The sequence below is a fragment of the Mya arenaria genome, chromosome 12, assembly GCF_026914265.1.
Source record: "Mya arenaria isolate MELC-2E11 chromosome 12, ASM2691426v1".
NCBI lineage: Eukaryota > Metazoa > Mollusca > Bivalvia > Myida > Myidae > Mya > Mya arenaria.
Window position 1 is genome coordinate 53381714 of NC_069133.1, and position 25470 is coordinate 53407183.

The 25470-nt window shown below is 34.6% G+C and overlaps 1 protein-coding gene across 2 annotated transcripts in view; it reads left to right on the top strand.

Moving 5' to 3' along the window:
* The window catches only part of LOC128211237 (uncharacterized), a 71061-nt gene that overhangs the window by 21931 nt on the left and 23660 nt on the right, over positions 1 to 25470 (top strand). The window lies entirely within an intron of this gene.

The following is a 25470-nucleotide window of genomic DNA, read 5'->3' on the forward strand; positions in this document are numbered from 1 at the left end:
TTATTAAATGGTTTCTGGCTGCATAGTAAGCGTATGCACTAACATTAATAATGATGTGGTCGGGCAACAGGTGGAAATAAAACATGTGCATCATTGTCCCGCTGTAGCCGGCCTTTGTTTTTCATTGACCATAAAAGAACAACTGCAATTGTATCTCTGTATTCTGTACGAGGCATATTGACGTGGCATCTGTTCTTTATACTGGGCCTAAAAAAATACATTTGGTTTGGGTAACTCCCGACCCTACCTACGAAATAGGCGCCGACCCTACCGTTTTTATAGCAGTTGGTAAAAAAATTTGAAAAAAACACAACAACATTGAACACTTTATACAGTAGATTACTTTAACACCATTCTCCAATGATGAAAATAACGTTCTAGTATAAAGCCTAAATTTTGTTTTTAAATATATAAAAGCCTACCTACCCTACCTGTTTTTGAAATGGATGTTACCCAAACCAAACCACTTTTGTTTGGCCTAGTAATTAAAGTTACCTTCCAGGCCAACATGTCTAGGATAATTGATACGGTAAACAGCTCATTTGAATCAGATATAAAAGGTTGGCATTGTCATATTGTTTATTCACTTTGGTGGTTACTTGTGGAATATATGTGAAATTATTATGACTGTGTGGAATATACATCTAAGAATTGAAAGTATCACTTTGTTTTACTGCAGTTTCAAGTGGCTATTGTGACCGTAGTAATGGTACAGTCATATAGAACACCCGTTGTTACGGTCATATAGGCGACTTATGAACGCATCGCCTCGAATAGGACACTTTAATTAGTTTAATACTGGATGTGTGGATGTGTTAATGCGGCACTCTCACAGACTGAACGTTTTTACAACTTTTTATTTTTTTGTCTTGGAACGAGCCAATTCATGCGAAAATGCATGTACACCAGCCATATAAGACTGCTGACAAAAAATCAGATCGCAGATTTTTTTTATTTAGGTTAAAAAATGATCTTTTATGCATTTTTCTTAAACCGTTAGTAACGTTTTAGCCATTTTCGAACGGAAATATGAAAAACTTCGATCTGATCTTGTTCAGCAGTCTATTATCAATGGTTTGCAGATACTTACGCAAAAATTTGCTCATTCCGAGACAAAAAAAAAGTTGTAAAAACGTTAAATCTGTGAGAGTCCAGCTTTAAAACGGGAGGAGTGTGGTTCCAAGCAAGTGTGGTTCCCAGCAAGTTTGGTTCCCAGCAAGTGTGGATCTAAGTAGTGATGCCGCGGGTATTTGAATTTTTACCCGCAGTGTTTCTATTTTTAACTGCCTTGTTGATATTCTTCGTTTATGATGATACACCGGACCGGTACCACCCTTCAAATAGGGCTTCCCTGTCTTAATAATGACCATGAAATTTGTTCTATGAGGATTGTTTATGGGCATAGTTGAACCGAATGAATTTAAAAATAGACGTGTGTGAAGTTTGCTCAGCCATCGACATTCGGCAATCGACATTCAATTTATATAGTAAAATAACAATGTCGAGCTGGAATGTTTAGCTGGAATGTCGAGTTGGACAGAATCCTAGCTGGACATTCGATATTATATAGGGAGTTTTCAATGTCGAACTGGAATGTCGAGCTGGTCGAAACCCTAGCTCGACACGTTACACGATTAACAAAGAGCTTATATTTAAACACATCTATATTGAACATCAAAAGGAACAATAATAGCTTGAATAACCACAAGTAATGAATAATTATATCACGTATATCATCTTCGAAATATCTTATTAAGAAGCAGCTTATTCTTGTAGTTTTTCAATTCTTAACTTCATTACTTTTGTTTGAAACAAATTTTGCAAGATTGTTTACATGCTTCTGATTTTTATTTGACATGGGCCTGTGATGGCAAACTGTTCCGTTTTTTTTAAATTCTTCGTAAGGGGAATTAGCGGCTTGTCTAACAAATGTGTTACTATAGAATCAGACGAAACTAAATAGTTTTAGCATTTTAATCGACATATTACACTCACACGCTAGGTTGTACACATTCATGTATATATTTTTGTATCACTGATATTTGATTAGTACATGTAAGCAGTAACACAGTTAAAAAGAACATTTATATTGAATAGTTTGGCAACCCCAATTAATAAACGCAGCGATGCTAGAAAACCGCGTAACATTTGGGCCTCTAGCATCGTTGGTTTGTCATCTTTTCTTCGACCTATCTCACTAATTTTTTGGTATGAAATATACTCAATGATTCAATTGTGCATACAAATTAACGTCATTTAGTTAATACATGTAACATATGTTTGGTTCTACAGGAATAGTTTAAGCCTTAAGTCTGGGAAAAGAACGAGCATGTACCAGTCAGCACAAAATGATTTAAAGAGGTTCGATCATTTTTATTAAGCAACACATACATTTTCACTCATAACTGTTCGTTATTAGTCAATGCAAACATAAGTATGCATTGGATACTTATTTCGTCATAAATAGCAGTCATTGTTCATTCAAAATATAGTAGGTGACATTAATCAAAACATTGCAAAATACAACATACAATAGCGGCCATTAGTCCATTTTTGCAAATACAGCACACATGTAATGATATATATGAATTCAATTCCAACAAAAAAATGTGAACACATTATTGGGTTGAACACGCAAGAGAGATAGCTGTCTTGCACTAAAACCCGATAGCATATAACAAGATAACATCTCTTTGAGTAATTATTGAACACATTACGGAGAATAAACATTTTGGACAAATATAAAATTCACAAATAAACTACTTCATTGCCAAACTTTATCAGTGTTTGTTTATTTAACTTCACTGAAACTGTCTGATTTCAACACACCAATCACGTTAGTCAAGAATGAGCCGAAGTCTCTCAGGCTGTTCACATATGTTTTATAAAGACTGGACAGCTGCTTTGGGCACACGCTCTCGCCTGCCTCGATGACAAGTGGAGCATGCAACTCTATGGTGTCATAGAGATCGTTCGTGAGAATGTTAAGGTCTCCTATTAATTCTTCATCTTTCTCCAGAGATATAAGACAGTCATAGTTGTTAAGAAATGTGTCCAAGTATTTCTCTAGGGTTTCCATTACTTTATTGATGTATTCCCTAGAACATCTCGCCTGTAAGGAAACACGAATGTTATGAAATATACTTGGACATAAAGACCATTCACAATTATAAAATATTTTTCTTTATAAAACCATTAAAACCTCTTATACGGATTGTATTACTAAATAAGCTTTTTATTCCCGTTTGTGTTTCCTTGTTGATTATGTTGTAATACAACCCGATTTTCTCATACTAAAAACTGTATTCTACGTGAGCTTTATAGTCCGATTTATAATATCTTAACACAAACACTTTTCAGAGTATGAATGGCTGAAACAGCGTTTCAACTTTCACCACATCAGTAATGAAATAATTGTCACTCGCTCCTCCATAGATCGGTTGTTTAAATAAGATATTATATTATTAGAATAAAAAATACGAGTTTATTATTATTATTATTATTATTATTATTATTATTATTATTATTATTAATAATTTTTAATTATTATTATTATTATTATTATTAATAAATTGGAAGTAAACAGTACAAACTTGAAATGACACATATTGTTTATCATGTGAACATTGAATTACATTGAATCATTCCTGAACTATTTTTATTTGTGTGACTTTTAAAGAACAAGTTCGTGGATTATTTGACTGATTTTACCTTTGGATTTATGCTGTCTTGGCTTGGCTGATAGGAGGCAAAGGTTGGTAAGTTGCACTCGTCGTTGAACTTACATGCCTAAGTGAAAGGTAAAAGGAACAGTTAAGCATTTATGGTAATATGGTGAGCTACAATGTTTTAAACCATATTTAGGATTTTCCTGGTATTTCTACTGACCATTCAATATTATATTTTTTTTAATCTTGTCTATGTTCGAGACACATTTAAACGATATTTGTGCCATATTGTAAAACGTTTAATTTGTTTTCATATTTTTATTCAACCTGACTAGCGTTCTGATAACTTACAACTGTACTGAGTTAAATTTGTGCTAATTATTGAACGATGCCCTTAACAACATGGTTAACACCAGTAACGTCACCCAATAACCTCGCGTGTTCAATAACTTGGACAGCGGATGCTATATATAGATATAAACATAAGCATGCAGAAGGAATGTCGGCTTGTATGTTCTTTAATTGACTGTTATGTTTTATTGAACAGCGACGTTCTTTCATAATGTCTTCAACTTATGTTATGTCACTTAAATTGTTCAACAATGAATGCGCTAGTTTTGGGCCGCATTCAAATTTACTTACGATAAGATCAAGTACATTCTTATAATCCTCTTCGAGATTCATGAAGTACGGAAGCCATTCTGGGAAGGTGAGCCCCGGCCCTTGATGCGACTGGTCGCACATGTCATCATCGGAAAGCAATCTTCTCGTCCCTTTGTGCACATTCCTGGAGTTGCGTTTTATTGGAGAGGCGAGCACAAGATGCATTGTCAAAAATGATACGAATAATCCTGAAAGCATTTATTAAATATATGTAGTTATTTTTAAATCAATTAAAAATCAGATGAAAATATGTTGAGAGGCAAAAAAGAACGCTATGTAAATTAGTTTTTGGATACCTAAAGCATTCATCTTCTTGTCTTGTTTACCCAACAGTAAGTGATGTTACCGTTCATAGAAGTCATATTTTTATAGCCATGGAACTGCAACTGTAACTAGTCCAAAAAAAAGAGTATCAAAATGTAATATGATGCTGGAAATTCAACCTTTCATTACCACAATCCTATTTTGATTATCCTCCTGTTGGGTGAATAATTTATTCGAGAAAGTGGATTTTTGTTTTATTCTATATTATTTTGGGAACTTTGGTGTTTAATATATTATTTTGGTTACTATATAAATTTCATATGGTCATGGTAAAATAAAACAACGATCGACCTCTATTTTTACTTATTAGACTCATTATGGTTAAGCCTTTATGGTTAAGTAAAAGGATAATTATTATATCTTATCTCAAGCACGAAACGGTTATGAAATGATATTATTTCTAATTTGCAAGTTTAACAATGCTTCATATTCTTTAATGAAATGAAGTGATTATTATGGATATACACATATAGCGAACATCAACTGTATATTTTATTGCTCAATAAGAAAATAAAGAATATGTGTAAAAGTCGAAACTAAGAATTGTATAGTTTATAAAGCGGATTACCTGTTATTTTGTTTAACTAATCTTTTGAATACTCAAATATAAGAATAATAGCAAAACAACAAACTAGCTCATGGAAATGTTCCAGCAACCAAAGACATGATGAATTAACAAATGCTTTCTTTAAGCACAGTTAGACAATGAACTAATTTAGGGAATACAAACTATTTTAAACTGGTCAAAATCCGGCGTTTGTACCTCAGAGGACTATGACTATCAAAGTATCGAGAGGCCAAAAAACATGCATCTTTACTCAACCAACGTTTCAAATTCCTTTGAGTAGTGCCTTTCTGAATAGAATTATGGAAACTAGGGGCACAAGCCCTGTAGCCTGAAATATAACCTATATCCTGTTTAAAACAACAATGACCAATGCAGCAATATAAACAACGAGTACAAGTCAAGTCGTCTGAAATTTAACAATGGCGTTGTTTAAGGGCACAGGGACTGATAAATCAATAGAAGCTACAGGGACAAGCATAGTATCATAAAATTTAACAACTTGTTTAAGGACCAAAGAGCAAATGAAGTAATAGAAAATTACTTTTAAAATAATATATATATATATATATATATATATATATATATATATATATATATATATATATATATATATATATATATATATCTAGCAATTGAAAAGCAGCAATTTGTTTTGCTGCAGTTTTAAGGTGCTATTGTTGCTACTGGAGTGAAACCGCGGGTATTAAAACATTTACATTTAGTTTGGCTGTTTTTACTACCTTGTTGAAATTTTCGTTTATGACGATGAACTGGAACGTTACCGCCTCCGTTATAACTGTTTGGGGATGCTCAAAGGGTCTTTCCTGTCTTGCATGATGGCAATGAAATTTCTTTTGTTAAATATTGTTTACGCCCTCAGTTTTACCGAATTATTAAAAGTGTTTGTTTTCATATTTGAGTATTAAATGCAATTTATCGTGGCCATCCTAAAAAAGCATACTATAAATAAAAAACAACGTTTATATCATTTGGAACAGTGGATTTAATATACGCTATGAAATAGGTTAAACATGCATGATCGTTGATCGGCCATAATATGGCTTATAAGTAGAAGGATAACTGGGTATTATATGCTTTCCGGTGATTTATATAGATTTATCAATCAAATAAGAGTGATATTCCACTGATTCAAAGAGTGAAATAACATGTTGATATTGTCCACAGTTATAAAATTGAAGCTCGTTTCAATTCCAATTCAAACGTCAGCGCGCACATGCAGGCTCACCATATTCTTATAATTTATCTTAAAGGGGCTGTACTCCGTATGATAAAATAGCAAAAAAAATAAAAAATGTCGAAAACTGACACAAACTTGGCATCGATGTGTACAATGTATTGTAACTTACTAACTGAAGTACTACCTAGTTTACAATTTATTCAAGTTAAGCAGTTATTTCGTATTTTTCTATTAAAAATATCACTGGTTATGTCTACCAGGAAGAATTCATTCCTTATGCGTGATTGGCTAATCGGTGTTATCACGTGATATTACTGAGGTAGGTGTATTGCTTAATTATGTCACCCAATTAGAGTAAGCCGTCATAGCTCAGTGGATACGACGCTGCACTGCAACTTTGGCGACACGGGTTTGAAGCAGGTCTCCGACACATTTTTTTTTTACATTTCGGTACTTTTTTACAATTATGATATCAAAGCGTAACACATTTTGTTAGATAATTGTCCTGAGATTCGTTACAGAAAAAAACTTTATTTGGTGCCAATCTGGTGTACAGTCCCTTTAAGTATCCATATGCATTAAATGTTGTTAATGAACATTTGTGAATATTAAAATAACTTAATCCATACGTCATCAATAAACAATAACAACTAACAAAATCGTAATCTTATATTTTGATTTAAATTTGCCAATCGATGAATCTTTGCCAATTGTTTGTTTCTTATAAAAGAACTAATGAAAACGTGCCCTTTGTTAACATGGCAAGTTAGAGAACACATTCAATCACACTTATTAATTAAAAAGCCTTATATAAAAAGATGGATGCGATATATAAAATTATGCGTTTTTATCTGACCGATGAAGCTGAGTAGCTTTTAACAATTCACATGTTGTTTGCATAATGGCAAAATGCGTTTGGCCATTTACAACTAAAGAGTGTAATAGATTAGCCAAGCTGTATTGGTAACACGATTAACAATGAGGCTATAATCAAACACAACTGTATTGCCGAAGATAAAAGAACAATGCTAGTTTCAATAACCACAAGTTATGAACACTTAAACGCTATATATTATTTTCATAATATTTTTTAGAAGCAGCTGATTTTTGTATAGTTTTCAACTTCATGGCTTTGTAGTAATCATATTTTGCAAGCTTGTTAACATGTTTCTGATTTCTGTTTGAAATAATCTGTTTAAACTGGGCCTGTGATGGTCAACAATTCTTCCTAGGGTATTTGTGTCTTAATTCGTGTAAGAGAATGTTTGACGGCTTGTCTAACAAGTGTGTTGTTATGGAATCAGAGGGAAAAACAGTTTTAGGATTTTAATCACCATATAACACTCACAAGCAAGGTCGTACAAAGATATGTATATACATTTGGATCACAGATTTTTGTTTATACATGTATGCGGTAACATGGTTAAATAAAAAAAATTAAAGTAGTATTTTAAAGCAAAAAGTAGTATTGCTTAACATTAAATATTGAAATGCATGGCAGACCCATGAGAGAAACAGCAGCTAAGCCAGACTTGCGCTCAATCCGGGTCGAGTTGGTTGACAATCTCGCATGACAGCGCCTTCTGCAAATGAGTCATCTTATTCGCGAACAATTCCGGCACTATTTGATATGATGATGTTAACATTAAACCATAGGCCATTTCAGATATGATTTTGTTAGTTATAAAAATGTGCATACAAATTAATTTTATTGCATAAATGCATGAAATAGATTTTTGGATCTACAGTAATAGTTAAAGCCTCAAGTCTGGAGGTAAAATGGGCATAAACCAGTTTTTATAGCAGTTCGAAAATTTAAGCAGTACATACATATTCACTTAAACCAGTTTGTAATTAGTCAATGCAAACATCAGTACATTAATGCTATAGATCATATTTCCATTACAATTAGTAGTCATCGTTATTTAAAACATAACACTGCCAAACTTATACTTCTGCAATTTACAACCTACAAGATAATAGCAGCAATAAGTCCATTTTCGCAAGTGCAACACATATTTTTTTTCATTTAAATATATATCATTTCAAAAAAGACAATAAAACGTAAACACAGTATTGATATAAAACAATCAAGAGAGATTACTGTCCTGCACTAAAACCCGATATCATATAACAAAATTACCTCTCTTTGAGAAAAAAGTGAACACATTTAGGAGTATATACATTTCGGACGAAATATAATTATCAAATCAATGTTAAGTTTGACTTTATGATTACCAAACTTCGATTGTTTGGCTAATTCACAACTTTATAAGTGTATGTTTATTCAACTTCACCAAATTATTCTAATTTTAACATGCCAATCACGTTAGTCAAAAATGAACCGAAGTCTCTCAAGCTGTTCACATAAACTTCATAAAGACTGGACAGCCGCTCTGGGCACACGCTCTGGCCTGTCTCTATGACAAGTGGAGCATGCAACTCTATGGTGTCGTGGAGATCGTTCGTGAGAATGTTAAGGTCTCCTAGAAATTCTAGATCTTTCTCCAGAGATGTGATGCAGTCAGATATATAAAGAAATGTGTCCAAGTATGTCTCTAGAGTTTGCATAGTTTTATTGATGTATTCCCTAGCACATCTCGCCTGTAAGAAAACACGAATGTGATGTTTAATACTTAGATATAAATACCATTCACAATTAAAAAAAAAACTTCTTTCTAATAATATTACAATCTGTATTACAGTGTTATTGAAATAGGTTTGTGTTTACTTGTTGATAATGTTTTAATACAAACTAATGTACTCCACATGTCGCTTTTTTGTCTGATTCATTATGTTTTGACCACAAAAACATATCAATTGTATGAAGTATGAATTGCAGAAACAGCCATTTAACTTTCATCACCATTAGCTACGAAAAAAATATTACGAGGATATTATTATTATTATTATTATTATTATTATTATTATTAAATTGGAAGTTAACAGCACAAACGTTAAATGACAAACTAAAAAAATACTGTATATTAAGTGAACATAGACTTTCATTAAATCAGTAATTAACTTTCTATTTGAGTTTTTTTTAAACAAAATGGTAGATTATTTGACTAATTTTACCTTTGGACTAAGACTATCTAGGCTTGGCTGGTAGGAGGCAAAGGTCGGCACGTTGCACTCGGAGTTGAACTTACACGACTAAGTGAAAGGTAAATAGAACAGTTTATCATATTGTCATATGGTGAGCTAAAATGTTTTTAAGCCATAATAAAGATTTTCCTGGTATTTCTGCTGTCCTGCTGACCGTTTATTAATGACATGACTGAATATGGTTAACAAAAGGCATGAGTTAGCTCAATATTGTTATTCTTTTAACCTTGTCAATGTTGGGGACTCATTTAAAGAATTATATGTACCACACTGACGAGCTTTTCCTTTTTATCATATTTTAATAAAATCTGACTAGCGTGCTGATAACTTACAACTGTATTCACTTATATTTGTTATAATTATTGAACGATGCCCTTAACAGCATGGTATACATTAGTTACTTCATCCAATAACCTCGCGTGTATAAGATAGTAACTTGGAAAGTTGATGCAATAGCTGCTACATATAGCTTGTAAAAATGAGCATGCAGATGGAATTTCGGGTTGTATGGACTATAATTTATTGTTATATTAAATTGATAAGCGACTTTCTTTCATTGTGTCTTCAACTAATGTTAAAATTATGTCACTAAAATCATTCAATAATGAACACACTAGATTTTGGTTGCATTCAAAATTACTTACGATAAGATAAAGTGTGTTCTTATAATCTGCTTCGATCTTCATTAAGTACGGCAGCCATACTGGGAAGGTGAGCCTTGGCCCTGAATGCGTTTGGTCGCACATGTCATCATCGAAAAGCAATCTTCTCCTCCCATTGTGCACGTTCCGGGGGTTGCGTTTTATTGAAGAGGCGAGCACAAGATGCATTGTCAAAAATGATACGAATAATCCTGAAAGCATATATTAAATATATATAGTTATTTTCAAATCAATTAAAAATCAGATGCAAATATGATGAGAGACAAACTAGAAGGTTATGTAAATTATTTATTAGGTACCTAAAGTATTCATCTTCTTGTATAATTTACCAAACAGTAAGTGCCAATTTACATGGTAGTGGTATTTTATAGTAACGGTCATGGGTCTGCAACTGTAACTATTTTAAATATTTGTTTTATGAAACTTTCTCACAGAGAGAATAGTTTCGTTATATGTAACATGATGCTGGAATGTCCGTCTACTTTCATTATCACAATCCTAATTTGATTATCCTCCTGTTGGTATATGGGTGATTTATTTGAACCCGTATTTTCATGCTTTATGTCATATTATTGGGGGAACTTGTATGTTAGATATATTATTTTGAATACCATATAAACTCCATTAGGTCATGGTAAAATTAAATAGCGATCAGCCTCTCTTTTTGTTTTAAAGATGGGGGATGCCTTTATGGTTCAATAAAGGGAATTTGAATATATTATGTATCTTAAGGACGACATTGTGTTGAAATGATATAATTCCTAATTTGCGAGTTGTTTAACAATGCTTCATAATGTTTAAATAAAATGAAGTAATTATTGATTAATGGACATACACGTACAACGATCATCCACGTATATTTTATTGCTCAATAAGAAAAGAACGCATATGTATATACGCCGAAACGAAGAATTGTATATGTTATAAAGCGGAGTATTTGTTTTGTTGATTAGCTAATCTCTTTGTTACGCAACATTAAGAATTATATTAAAATAGCTCATGGAAATGTTCCAACAACCCAAGACAACAACAAACATAAACCCGGTTTAATGGCGCTGGGTAAACGCCAAAGACATGGAACACAAAAACAAAAAATCACAAACAAGAAACATGGAAGAACAGCACAAAACTCCACAAACAGCACAGTGAATATATACTATATATATATAAAAAAATACGTTTGTTTATCAAGGATTTTTAGGTACCGCCTTGGAACGGTCAGTAAAATGTAAATTTACTGGGGGTTTAAACCATTTTGTGTACACTACCTCACTCTTATACCAACAATCCCGAATAAAGTAAAAAACGTAAATGGTAAATCTTATCAAAGTAAACATTAACTTGGGGAAACTTAAACCCCGTTTAATGGCACAGTGTTAACGCCAAAGTCATAGAATACAAAAACAAACAATCCCAAACCAGACACATGGAACAACAGCACAACACTCCACAAACAACTTAGTAACCAAGGCCTTGTTAAAAAACCCATAGACCAATGCAGGAATATAAACTACAAGTCACGTAGCCTTAGATTTAACCATGACGTTGTTTAAGGACACAAGAACCAGTCAAGTAATAGAAAGTACAGAGACAAGCCAAGAAGCCTAATATTTAATCAAGACCTTGTTTAAGGGCAAAAGGACCAACAAAGCAATAGAAAATACAGGAATAAGCCCAGTAGTCTAACGTTTAAACAACATCTTATTTAAGGAAAAAAGAGCCAATAAAGTAATAGAAAATATAGGGACATTCCCACTAGTAGCTGAGAATTTAATTGATATTTTGTGTAAGAGGACAAGGACCAACTCAACAAAAACAACTATTAGGACAAGCCCAGTAGCCTTAAATTTAACCATATCTTGTTTAAGGGCACACTAACCAGTAAAGCAATAAAAACTACAAGGAAAAGCCCAGTAGCCTGAAATTTAATCAAGGCTATGTTTTAGGGCAAAAGAGCCAATAAAGTAATAGCAAATACAGGGACAATCCCAGTAGCCTGAACATTAATCAAGGCCATGTTTAAAGGCACAAGGACCAATGAAGTAATAACAACTACAGAGACAAGCCCAAATTTATCAAGGCCTTGGCTAAGGGCAAAAGGCCCAATGAAGCAATAAAAAAACAGGGACAAGCCCAGTACCCTGAAATTTAATCAAGGCCTTGTCTAAGAGCAAAAGGCCCAATGAAGCAATACAAACTACAGAGACATGCCTAGTAGCTTAATTTAACCAAGACCATGTTGAGGGACACACGAACTAATAAAGTAAAAGGAACTATAGGGACAAGCCGTGTAACCTAAACTTTAACCAGGTCATTGTGAAAGTACTGAATGACCAATACAGAAATAGAAACAACAGGGAAAAACATTGAAGCCTAAACTTAACCAATACCTTGTTTATTCGCACAATGAGAAATAAAGAAAACGAATTAGCGAGACGCGATATGACAACAAGCATAAAAATATGAAATAAAAATTATTTGTATAATCTCAAAATCTGAACATATAAAACAAAAGAAATTATGGGGACAAGGCCAGTAGCTTGTAATATCTTGTGTAAAGGCACAAGGAGCAACGAAGCAATAGAAACTGCAAAAACAAGCTATGTAGCCTAAACGTTAAGCAAGTCCATGCTTAAAGGCAACAAGACCAATAAAGCAATAGGAACGTTAGTTATGTGAAACAAGCCCAGTTGCTAAATAGTTAATCAAGACCTTTTTAACGGCACGTGAATCAATAATGCATTGAAAGCTAGAAGTACAGTGGCTTTAAATTAAACCAAGACCGTATTGTATCGCTGTATTTTGTTCGAGGCTGATCGACATGGCATCTGTTGTTGTCATGGCAGCTAAAAGGTAAAACTTTAAAAACCTTCTTTAAAAAAACATGAGGTCTAGTGCTAAGCCATTTGATGTATTACATTGTATATTGGTCTTCAAAGTATGACCCTGGGATGAAAATTAACCATGCCCGCGGTCACCTTAATTATATTACGGAAATCGTTAATATTTTTATAACGACATTTCCTCCTTAACCGCCTGTCCAATTTTGATGAAACTTCACAAGGAGGTTTCTTTTTTGATTCATACTAAAGTTTGATTAAAGAAATAAATTCCATACAAAAGTATTGTCGTCTTGGCAACAAAAAGGTAAAACTTCAAAAATATTCTTAAAAGAAACCATTGTCTATTGACCCCGAGGTCACCTGTTTTGCAAATATATTTATAGGAAAACCGTCAGCAATTGTTTTAAACGACATCTTCTTCCTTACCGATTAGCCACTTTTTACAGGGATGTTCATTTGGTGGTACCCTTCCGAAATTGTTCGAAGAAAATCATACAACACCACTGAGAACTCTGTTTGCCGTGATAACCAAAAGTTAGAAAACTAACCTTAAGGCTCGGAACTTATTAACCGGATATTTGGTTTGTAACATTGTCTAGTAGTGCTCCGGTGATCATCTTTCTTTACCGGACGTTCACTTGTTGTTTGTATCAAGCGCGGTTCCAAGTGGTGAAACCGCGCGTATTTAAATGTGTACATGGAGTTTGGCTGTTTTACTGCCTTGTTGATATTTTCGTTTATAATGATGATTGGAACGTTACCGCACATGTAATAAATGTTGGAGGATACCCAAAGGGTCTTCTCTGTCTTGAATAATGACAATGAAATTTCTTCCGTTTTACCGAATGAATTTAGAAGTGTTTGCTTTCACATTTGAGTGTCATGGTACCGATACTTATACAGGTGGTGAGGAGGTGTGTAAGCGGTTCTGTAGCTAAGTCGGTAGAGCACTCGTCCTGTACGCGAAGGGTCCCGTGTTCGAGCCACGGTCTTGCTGCTCATTTGTATCACCCTGAGTAATCGTATCCATCCCAAAAATAAGTATACAACTGTTGGGATGGGAACAGGGCAATCAATATACGCTATGAAAAAAGGTAAAACATGCTTGATTGTTGATCGGCCATAGTATGGCTTATAAGTAGAATGATAACTGGTTATTATATGCCTTCCGGTAGTTTATAGAGATTTATTAGTTAAATAAAAATGATCAAACAGTTAAATAATATTTTGATATTGTTGACTGTTTTTGAAATTGAATCCCGCTCTCACTTTTAACAATTTCAACGACATCGTTGACTCTCAGAAAATTTAATTGTTTGTATTAATAAAATATCTAAGAAAATGTGCCATTTGTAAACATGACAATTTAGAAAACACATTCAATTCTTCATTCAAAAGCCTTATATAAAAAGATAGATATGCTATGTAGAATTATGCGTTATCTTCTGACTGATTAAGCTCTGTAGCTTTTACAGTTCACATGTTTTTGGCATAATGGCAAAATTGTGTTTGGTCATTATTATTACATAGTGAAATAGTGAAATAGTGAAATAGCATATCGAACACGTACAAGTAACACGATTAACAATGAGCCTGTTATCAAACACACCTGTATTGCACAATATAAGTATTAATGATATAATCAAAGGTAATGAACACTTATACGCCATATTTTATTTTCAAAATATCTTATAAGAAGCAGCTACTTCTTGTATCTTTGTCAATTCCTAACTTCATTGCTTTTATGTATGGATGCAAACGAATATTCGAATATTCGATCAAACGTTTGGTATTCGAATGTCAAAATCGGTATTCGAATATTCGGACAAAAAGAGAAATGATACTAATTCTCAATAAAGAGAATAAAAATCATTTTGCCTACAACACTGTTGTTGTTCATAAAGTTCGTTTGTTTTGTTTTTACAACGACTGGGCCCTAATGCCAGAGGTGTGAATGCGATGACAATACACTAACACGTATCACATGCCATTTAGGGACATATCGTCGGGTTCTGTAAAAAGTCCCCCCGCTTTTATTATAACTGACTTGGAATCGGCTTTAACACCAATTTTTTGTCTTGGCTGCAAATTAAGCTTTGCAACGTAGCTAAAATCGCCGTGGTGATATGAATGCCATGTGCTACATTAATGTTGTTACATATATGTGGTTTAAATTGTTTTCCATGTTTCGATACAATGTTGAAATGTAAATGTATAGTATAGCGTTTTAGGAAATTTTTCCTTTATTGTTGAACTCTGGATAAGTCAAGTCCAGATATGTTTTCGTTTTAAATTATTTTCTAGTTCCCGGGTTGGTTTGGGTTTCCATAGTTATATTTAGTCAATTTAGAGGTCAATCTCAGAACGAGGCTGCTTGTCCTACTGAAAGACCATCCGTTGGCGCAAAACGCTATTTGACTAGGAATCCATCTAATTTTACATTGTAACAGATATTATAAAGGTAGCGGAATTGAAATTATTCGATTTTGTTGTTTGTCTGTTTATAATGTATTGTTTTTTCTTCCTGAAAATTGCGAATTTCAAAGACTTATTTGGGGAAAATCGGGGTCCGCCGCTACGACAAATAGGGTCAAATTGCCCCGGCCATTGTAATTTTAAGCGAATGATACTACTAGTTTGCTAGATCTTCCAAAATATGTATTTCGGTAATCGAATATTCGAATTTTCGATCGAAAGAATTACCGAATATTCGAATAATAATTTTGCCATTCGTTTGCATCCCTACTTTTATGATATCTGTTTGAAATAATCTGTTTAAACTGGGCCGGGGATGGTCAACTATTATTCATAGTGCATGTGTTTCTTAATTCTGGGAGGATGATGGATGACGGCTTGTCTTACAAGTTTGTTGCTATGGAATCAGAGGAAACAAAAGCAGTTTTAGTATTTTAATCACCATATAACACTCGCACGGTAGGTCGTACATAGTTATGTAAATATTTTTGTATCACAGATTTTTGTTTGTACATGTATGCGGTAACACATTTAAAAAAGTAGTATTACTTAACATACAAATATTGAAATGCTTGTCCCAATAAAGAAACCGCAGCTAAGCAAGACTAGCGCTAAATCCGGCTCGACTTTGGATACAAATTCGAATGGTAGCTCATCCTGCGTCTTATTCGTAAACAATTCCGGTACATTTTGTTATGATGATATGAACATAAAACCCGAAGTCATTTCAGAAATAATTGACTGAAATGTGCATGCATGAAAATACATGAAAACATCTGTTTAGTTCAAAAGGAATAGTTTAAGCTTTAAGTTTTAAGGTAAAATTGGTATATTCCAGATTTTATAACAGTTTGAAAACTTAAACAACACATACATATTCACTCAAACCTGTTTGCAATAAGTCAATGCAAACATAGGTATGCTATAGATAGTATTTCTATTACAATTTTCAAAGTCATCGTTATTTTCAAAATATAAAAGCTGCCAAACTTTAACTTTGCAATATACAACATACATCATAATAGCTACAATAAGACCACTTTCGCAAATACAACAAATTTCATGCCTTTGTCATGCAAATATATATAAAATCAATAACAACATAAATACTATAGAACGACAATAAAAAAGTGTACACATAATTGATATGGAACAATCAAGAGAGATTACTGTCCTGCCCTAAAACCCCGATATCATATAACACAGTTACCTCTCTTTGAGTACAAATTGAACACATTTAGGAGTATATAAATTTTGTACGAAATATAGTTCACAAATAAATTTGACTACTTGATTACCAAACTTAGGTTGCTTGGCTTTTCTCAACTTTTATCGTTGTCTATTAATTCATCTTCATCAAATTATTCTAATTTTAACATGCCAATCACGTTAGTCAAGAACGACCCGAAGTCTCTCAAGCTGTTCACATAAACTTCATAAAGACTAGACACCTGCATCTGACACCTGTTCCTGCCCGTCTCTATAACACGAAACTGCGGCGCCTGCAACTCTATGGTGTCGTGGAGATCGTTCGTTAGCATGTTGTTAAGTTCTCCTAGATCTTTCTCCATAGGTGTGATGCAGTGAGACATGCTAAGAAATGTGTCCAGATATTTCTCTAGGGTTTCCATTGTTTTTTCGATGTATTCCCTGGCACATCTCGCCTTTTATAGAACACACATGTTATAAAATTACTTGGATATAAATTTACAATAATATAGTTTTTCTTCCTAATAACATTAACATTTATATTTACGTTTAACTGTATCATTAAACAAACTATCAATTCCCGTTTGTTTTCTTATTCAAGTCAATGCGTTCTCCACTTCGCTTTCTGTTCTGATGTATTATGTTTTCACTACGATAAAACAGCCATTCAACTTTCATCACGATTAGCTTCGAAATCATCTCAACTCGCTTTTCCGATGATTTGGTGGTTTTAAAATGATAATTTATACTTTAAATACTAAATGCGAGTATATTATTTACATGCACTATTTTTATAATAAAATTGTATGTTAATTGCACAAACTTAGATATGACATACAAACAAAATATTGTTTATCCAGTGAACATTAATTGTATGTTTTTTGAAAAAAGCTACATCATTTGATTGCAAATTACCTTTGGACTGTCTTGGCTTGGCTGATAGGAGGCAAAGGTCGGCGTGTTACACTCGGCGTTGAACTTGCACGCCTAAGAAAAAATAAATAGAATGATTAACACTATGGAAGTATGTCGGGCTTCATGTTTTTACACCAATATAAGGATTTCCTGGTACATGTATTCCTGCTGACCATTTAACAATGATATGACTTAAAATGGTAAAACAGGCAATAGCTAAAAGTTAATATTTATTTGTTTTTATTTTGTCAAGTTGGGGACTTATTTTAACGATGATTTATTCCATAATGTAGTGTGCTTTCTTTGTTTGAATATTTACATGAAGTCTACTATCAGAATGTAGCTACAACATGCAACAACTAGCGTGCTGATAAATTACAATACAGAACACATCAGTGACGTCACCATATAACCTCATTGAAGTCAATTACTCGACTAGTGGATGCAACTGTTACATCAGTTACGTCACCATATAACCTCATTGAAGTCAATTACTCGACTAGTGGATGCAACTGTTACATCAGTTACGTCATCATATAACCTCATTGAAGTCAATTACTCGACTAGTGGTTGCAACTGTTACATCAGTTACGTCACCATATAACATCATTGAAGTCAATTACTCGACTAGTGGATGCAACTGTAACATCAGTTACGTCACCATATAACCTCATTGAAGTCAATTACTCGACTAGTGGATGCAACTGTAACATCAGTTACGTCACCATATAACATCATTAAAGTCAATTACTCGACTAGTAGATGCAACTGTAACATCAGTGACGTCACCATATAACCTCATTGAAGTCAATTACTCGACTAGTGGATGCAACTGTAACATCAGTTACGTCACCATATAACCTCATTGAAGTCAATTACTCGACTAGTAGATGCAACTGTTACATCAGTTACGTCACCATATAACATCATTGAAGTCAATTACTCGACTAGTGGATGCAACTGTTACATCAGTTACGTCACCATATAACATCATTGAAGTCAATTACTCGACTAGTAGATGCAACTGTAACATCAGTTACGTCACCATATAACCTCATTGAAGTCAATTACTCGACTAGTGGATGCAACTGTAACATCAGTTACGTCACCATATAACATCATTAAAGTCAATTACTCGACTAGTGGATGCAACTGTAACATCAGTTACGTCACCATATAACACCATTGAAGTCAATTACTCGACTAGTAGATGCAACTGTAACATCAGTTACGTCACCATATAACCTCATTGAAGTCAATTACTCGACTAGTGGATGCAACTGTTACATCAGTTACGTCACCATATAACACCATTGAAGTCAATTACTCGACTAGTAGATGCAACTGTAACATCAGTTACGTCACCATATAACCTCATTAAAGTCAATTACTCGACTAGTGGATGCAACTGTAACATCAGTTACGTCACCATATAACACCATTGAAGTCAATTACTCGACTAGTAGATGCAACTGTAACATCAGTTACGTCACCATATAACACCATTGAAGTCAATTACTCGACTAGTGGATGCAACTGTTACATCAGTTACGTCACCATATAACCTCATTGAAGTCAATTACTCGACTAGTGGATGCAACTGTAACATCAGTTACGTCACCATATAACATCATTAAAGTCAATTACTCGACTAGTGGATGCAACTGTAACATCAGTTACGTCACCATATAACACCATTGAAGTCAATTACTCGACTAGTAGATGCAACTGTAACATCAGTTACGTCACCATATAACCTCATTGAAGTCAATTACTCGACTAGTGGATGCAACTGTTACATCAGTTACGTCATCATATAACCTCATTGAAGTCAATCACTCGACTAGTGGATGCAACTGTAACATCAGTTACGTCACCATATAACCTCATTGAAGTTAATCACTCGACTAGTGGATGCAACTGTAACATCAGTTACGTCACCATATAACCTCATTGAAGTCAATCACTCGACTAGTAGATGCAACTGTTACATCAGTTACGTCACCATATAACCTCATTGAAGTCAATTACTCGACTAGTAGATGCAACTGTAACATCAGTTACGTCACCATATAACCTCATTGAAGTCAATTACTCGACTAGTAGATGCAACTGTAACATCAGTGACGTCACCATATAACCTCATTGAAGTCAATTACTCGACTAGTGGATGCAACTGTAACATCAGTTACGTCACCATATAACCTCATTGAAGTCAATTACTCGACTAGTAGATGCAACTGTAACATCAGTTACGTCACCATATAACACCATTGAAGTCAATTACTCGACTAGTGGATGCAACTGTTACATCAGTTACGTCACCATATAACACCATTGAAGTCAATTACTCGACTAGTGGATGCAACTGTAACATCAGTTACGTCACCATATAACATCATTAAAGTCAATTACTCGACTAGTAGATGCAACTGTAACATCAGTGACGTCACCATATAACCTCATTGAAGTCAATTACTCGACTAGTAGATGCAACTGTAACATCAGTTACGTCACCATATAACCTCATTGAAGTCAATTACTCGACTAGTGGATGCAACTGTAACATCAGTTACGTCACCATATAACATCATTGAAGTCAATTACTCGACTAGTAGATGCAACTGTAACATCAGTGACGTCACCATATAACATCATTGAAGTCAATTACTCGACTAGTGGATGCAACTGTAACATCAGTGACGTCACCATATAACCTCATTGAAGTCAATTACTCGACTAGTGGATGCAACTGTAACATCAGTTACGTCACCATATAACCTCATTGAAGTCAATTACTCGACTAGTGGATGCAACTGTAACATCAGTGACGTCATCATATAACCTCATTGAAGTCAATTACTCGACTAGTGGATGCAACTGTTACATCAGTTACGTCACCATATAACCTCATTGAAATCAATTACTCGACTAGTGGATGCAACTGTAACATCAGTTACGTCACCATATAACACCATTGAAGTCAATTACTCGACTAGTGGATGCAACTGTAACATCAGTTACGTCACCATATAACATCATTGAAGTCAATTACTCGACTAGTAGATGCAACTGTAACATCAGTGACGTCACCATATAACATCATTGAAGTCAATTACTCGACTAGTGGATGCAACTGTAACATCAGTTACGTCACCATATAACCTCATTGAAGTCAATTACTCGACTAGTGGATGCAACTGTAACATCAGTTACGTCACCATATAACCTCATTGAAGTCAATTACTCGACTAGTAGATGCAACTGTAACATCAGTGACGTCACCATATAACCTCATTGAAGTCAATCACTCGACTAGTGGATGCAACTGTAACATCAGTTACGTCACCATATAACCTCATTGAAGTCAATCACTCGACTAGTAGATGCAACTGTAACATCAGTTACGTCACCATATAACCTCATTGAAGTCAATTACTCGACTAGTAGATGCAACTGTAACATCAGTTACGTCACCATATAACCTCATTGAAGTCAATTACTCGACTAGTGGATGCAACTGTAACATCAGTTACGTCACCATATAACCTCATTGAAGTCAATTACTCGACTAGTGGATGCAACTGTAACATCAGTGACGTCACCATATAACCTCATTGAAGTCAATTACTCGACTAGTAGATGCAACTGTAACATCAGTGACGTCACCATATAACATCATTGAAGTCAATTACTCGACTAGTAGATGCAACTGTAACATCAGTGACGTCACCATATAACATCATTGAAGTCAATTACTCGACTAGTAGATGCAACTGTAACATCAGTTACGTCACCATATAACCTCATTGAAGTCAATTACTCGACTAGTGGATGCAACTGTAACATCAGTGACGTCATCATATAACCTCATTGAAGTCAATTACTCGACTAGTGGTTGCAACTGTTACATCAGTGACGTCACCATATAACATCATTGAAGTCAATTACTCGACTAGTGGATGCAACTGTTACATCAGTTACGTCACCATATAACCTCATTGAAGTCAATTACTCGACTAGTGGATGCAACTGTTACATCAATTACGTCACCATATAACCTCATTGAAGTCAATTACTCGACTAGTGGTTGCAACTGTAACATCAGTTACGTCACCATATAACCTCATTGAAGTCAATTACTCGACTAGTGGATGCAACTGTAACATCAGTTACGTCACCATATAACCTCATTGAAGTCAATTACTCGACTAGTGGATGCAACTGTTACATCAGTTACGTCATCATATAACCTCATTGAAGTCAATCACTCGACTAGTAGATGCAACTGTAACATCAGTGACGTCACCATATAACATCATTGAAGTCAATTACTCGACTAGTGGATGCAACTGTAACATCAGTTACGTCACCATATAACCTCATTGAAGTCAATTACTCGACTAGTGGATGCAACTGTAACATCAGTTACGTCACCATATAACCTCATTGAAGTCAATTACTCGACTAGTGGATGCAACTGTAACATCAGTTACGTCACCATATAACCTCATTGAAGTCAATTACTCGACTAGTAGATGCAACTGTAACATCAGTGACGTCACCATATAACATCATTGAAGTCAATTACTCGACTAGTAGATGCAACTGTAACATCAGTTACGTCACCATATAACCTCATTGAAGTCAATTACTCGACTAGTGGATGCAACTGTAACATCAGTGACGTCATCATATAACCTCATTGAAGTCAATTACTCGACTAGTGGTTGCAACTGTTACATCAGTGACGTCACCATATAACATCATTGAAGTCAATTACTCGACTAGTGGATGCAACTGTTACATCAGTTACGTCACCATATAACCTCATTGAAGTCAATTACTCGACTAGTGGATGCAACTGTTACATCAGTTACGTCACCATATAACCTCATTGAAGTCAATTACTCGACTAGTGGTTGCAACTGTTACATCAGTTACGTCACCATATGACCTCATTGAAGACAATTACTCGACTAGTAGATGCAACTGTTACAACAGTTACGTCACCATATAACATCATTGAAGTCAATTACTCGACTAGTGGTTGCAACTGTTACATCAGTTACGTCACCATATAACCTCATTGAAGTCAATTACTCGACTAGTGGATGCAACTGTTACATCAGTTACGTCACCATATAACCTCATTGAAGTCAATTACTCGACTAGTGGATGCAACTGTTACATCAGTTACGTCACCATATAACCTCATTGAAGTCAATTACTCGACTAGTAGATGCAACTGTAACATCAGTGACGTCACCATATAACCTCATTGAAGTCAATTACTCGACTAGTGGATGCAACTGTAACATCAGTTACGTCACCATATAACATCATTGAAGTCAATTACTCGACTAGTGGATGCAACTGTTACATCAGTGACGTCACCATATAACATCATTGAAGTCAATTACTCGACTAGTGGTTGCAACTGTTACATCAGTTACGTCACCATATGACCTCATTGAAGACAATTACTCGACTAGTAGATGCAACTGTTACAACAGTTACGTCACCATATAACATCATTGAAGTCAATTACTCGACTAGTGGATGCAACTGTTACATCAGTTACGTCACCATATAACATCATTGAAGTCAATTACTCGACTAGTGGTTGCAACTGTTACATCAGTTACGTCACCATATAACCTCATTGAAGTCAATTACTCGACTAGTGGATGCAACTGTTACATCAGTTACGTCATCATATAACCTCATTGAAGTCAATTACTCGACTAGTGGTTGCAACTGTTTCATATAGCTTGTTGAAATGGGCATGTCCGGTCGTATGGACTATAATTAACTGTTATGTTACATGCAGCGTGTTTGTTCCGTTGTGCCTTTAACTAATGTTAAAATGATGTCACTTGAATCATCCAATAATGAATACGCTAGTTTTGGCTACGTTCAAACATACTTACGATATGATGAAGTGTGTTCTTATAATCTGCTTCGAGATTCATGAAGTACGGAAGCCATTTTGGAAAGGTTTGCCCCGACCCTGAAAGCGATTGGTCGCACATGTCGCCATCGAGCAGCAATTTTCTCGTCCGGTTGTGTGCGTTCCGCTTCCGAGAGATGCGTCTTATTGGAGTGGCGAGCACAAGATGCATCGCCAAAAATAATATCAACACTCCTAAAAGAATATATAAAACATATGTTTAGATTTTTTAAAACAATTAAAACTCGGATGTTAGAATGATCAGAAAATGATAGAGCGCGATGTAAATTAATATAATGAATACCTAAAGAATTCATCCTCTTGTCTAGTTTACCAAATAGTAAATGATTCCTATTTGCATGGTCGGGTATTTATACGGTCATGGGTTTGCAACTGTAACTATTCAAATATTTGACTTACTTACAGAAAGTGAGGTTTCGATACTATGAAACCAACTATTGTAATATGATAGTTTACCTTTCATAATCAGAATCATTGCTTAACAATGTATCAAGTAAACTGATGGCAACTTTCCCCAAGTTCGCTTAAGGATAAATTATTTAGTTTAGCCGTGTTTTCGTGTTTTATTATATGGTGTTGGGGAATTTTGATGTTAAATATATTATTTTGATTACCATAGAAATTATAAATGGTCATGATAGATCAAACAACGACAGACCTCCCTTTACTTAACAAACTCTGGGAAACCTTTAGTGTTAAGTAAAAGGAATTGGTATATCTTATCTATCTCAAAGACGACACGATTTTGGAATGATATGATTCCTTATACAAGTTTCACAATTGCTTTATTATATTTAATAAGATGAAGTCAGTGTTGGTTATTGGACATACACATACAAGTAACATCAGCTGTATAAAAAATATGAATATGAGTCGAAACGTAGAATTGTATCTATAAAAAAGATTATTATAAATAATAACAACAGCAAAACATGGACATATTCCAACAACCTAAGGACTGAAGAAAATAAATCCTTAAACAAAGTTAGAGAATTAATTAGTTTAGGGAATATAACATAATTCAACTGCTATAATTTGGTCAACATTCCGGCATCCGTGCCTCAGAGAACTTCCATAATCAAAATATGGAGGGGCCAGAGTATCTGTATTTTCACTCAGTCAACGTTTTAAATTCCTTTCAATAGTACTGTTCTACCTAATACTATGAAAACTACAGGCCCACGCCCAATAGCTTAAAGATGCACTCTTACTCCCAAATAAGTTATACCACAATTAATACAATTGCTTTAATTTACCGAAAAGCATGATTAATATCGAAAACAATGGTTCTTATGAAGGATACCTTGTTGAATTTGAAAGAAAGGGGCAGAAAACACGGTATTTTTACCTCGTGAGACCATAGTTGATCACTGTAAATATTTTAGCATTCATCAGTCATTTAATATTTGTGCGTTTTCAGCTGTTAAATACACGGTGACAATCTTGTTATCAGTAATTACTATTTTCCATAAATGCATTTTAGTAATGCTGTCGCACCGTAAGTACTGTACGGTATCATACTATCCGCAAGCTAACTTCTGCACGGTGAGCTGCGCACAGTAAGTATGGTACGGTATTATAATATACACGCGCTACCTACTGCACGGTGAGCTGCGGCACAGTAAGTATGGTACGGTATTATAATATACACGCGCTACCTACTGCACGGTGAGCTGGGGCACAGTAAGTATGGTACGGTATTATAATATACACGCGCTACCTACTGCACGGTGAGCTGCGCACAGTAAGTATGGTACGGTATTATAATATACACGCGCTACCTATTGTACGGTGAGCTGCGCACAGTAAGTATGGTACGGTATTATAATATACACGCGCTACCTACTGCACGGTGAGCTGCGC